Genomic DNA, 1809 nt, shown 5'->3' with positions numbered 1-1809 from the left:
TCTAGTCTATAGTCTAGTCTATAGTCTAGTCTAGTCTATTGTCTAGTCTATAGTCTAGTCTATAGTCTAGTCTAGTCTATTGTCTAGTCTATAGTCTAGTCTATAATCTAGTCTATAGTCTAGTCTATAGTCTAGTCTATAGTCTAATCTATAGTCTAGTCTATAGTCTAGTCTATAATCTAGTCTATAGTCTAGTCTATAGTCTAATCTATAGTCTAGTCTATAGTCTAGTCTATATTACTTATTTAACTTGAATGGCATTAATGTCACAATTTTATATAATGAATTATATATTACGCAGACGCCAGTATATTAGAGCATTTCCTTTATGATTAAGAAAATGATAGTGCCACAACTTTCTCCTTTAGATATTTCAAACGTAACTTTACAAACAAAGTGTAAACGGGATAAAGAAACATGATGTGAATACCTACAAAATGTTTTAATTACATCAATTAATTAATGTTGTGAACTTTAATTTTGTATATTCTAAACTTACCAATTGTATATAAATGATCTTGATAAAAGTGGAATGATAAAATTTTATATTCCCCAAATATACTTAATAAAAACATTACTATCAAGACACCCAATGTAAAAGATGTAAATATAAAGAAAGGAGAAAGTAGTAGATAACTTTGCTGTATTTAAAAGAAAAGGATATTATTAAAAAAATAGATAGAAAATTAAATTATAAAAAAAACTACCTTTATTACTCCCCTAATCATTAGAGCAGCTAAAATTATCATTAAAACACTATAACCAGTAGTGCATAAATGAAAAATAAATTCCGTACTTCTTAACTGATTGTCATCTATTTGAATAAATAGTAGAATAACGATACAAGTTTAATCATTAACTCACTCACCATATTCTTTAAAATATATCATACTGATCGATCTCGTTAGAGGTTCTAGAGAATAAAATATATGACCCAAGATGTGTAAAATACCGATGAGAAAAACATTTTTAGAAAGTGAATCCATTTTAAAGAGTAATTTTTTTAGAAAAATTTGTATTGCGTTATTTTCATTATTACTTTCAGCTGAATTTATTTAAATAAATTAAATAAAACTTTCCAAATGACTTTTATATGGCCAGAAAAATATCAGATGCTTTTCGATATAATTATATTGATGTTTCGTGTTTGCTTTCATTAGCCTGATAAGAATTCCAAATATAACAGTGGGATAAAACGCGGAATTTTACTTTCTTTATAGACTTTTTTGCGAAATCATTTTTACTTCCGATAGCGATACTTGTTGCTATATTTTAGTTTATAGTGTAGTCTATAGATTAATCTATAGTCTATTGTCTATCCATAGTTTAGTCTGCAGTTTAGTCTGTGGTCTAATCCATAGTCTAGTTAATAGTTCTGTACTAGTATATAGTACTGAACAATGTTCATTCTATACTATTGTTGACTTTAGTCTACGGCCTAGCAAATAGTCTTGTCCGTTATCTAGTCTATAGTTTATAGTCTGTCGTCTATAGTTTATTGTAAAGTCGAGTATAAAGTAAACAAGTCTATATTCAAATCAATAAAGTACTCTGTAATAATTGTCTAGTCTACAGTCTAGTCTATAGATATACTAGTCTAGTACTTAGGCTATACTATAGTCTAGTACTTAGGCTATACTATAGACTAGACACTAAACTAGGCTATAGACTAGACTCTAGGCTAGACTATAGACTGGGCCATATAGTCTATAGTCTAGTCTATAGTCTAGTCTATAGTATAGTCTATAGTCTAGTCTATAGTCTAGTCTATAGTCTAGTCTATAGTCTAGTCTATAGTCTAGTCTATAG

This window comes from Lucilia cuprina, chromosome 6 (assembly GCF_022045245.1).
Source record: "Lucilia cuprina isolate Lc7/37 chromosome 6, ASM2204524v1, whole genome shotgun sequence".
Lineage (NCBI taxonomy): Eukaryota > Metazoa > Arthropoda > Insecta > Diptera > Calliphoridae > Lucilia > Lucilia cuprina.
The sequence above is the reverse complement of the archived record's forward strand: the minus strand, read 5'-3'. Positions refer to the sequence as shown.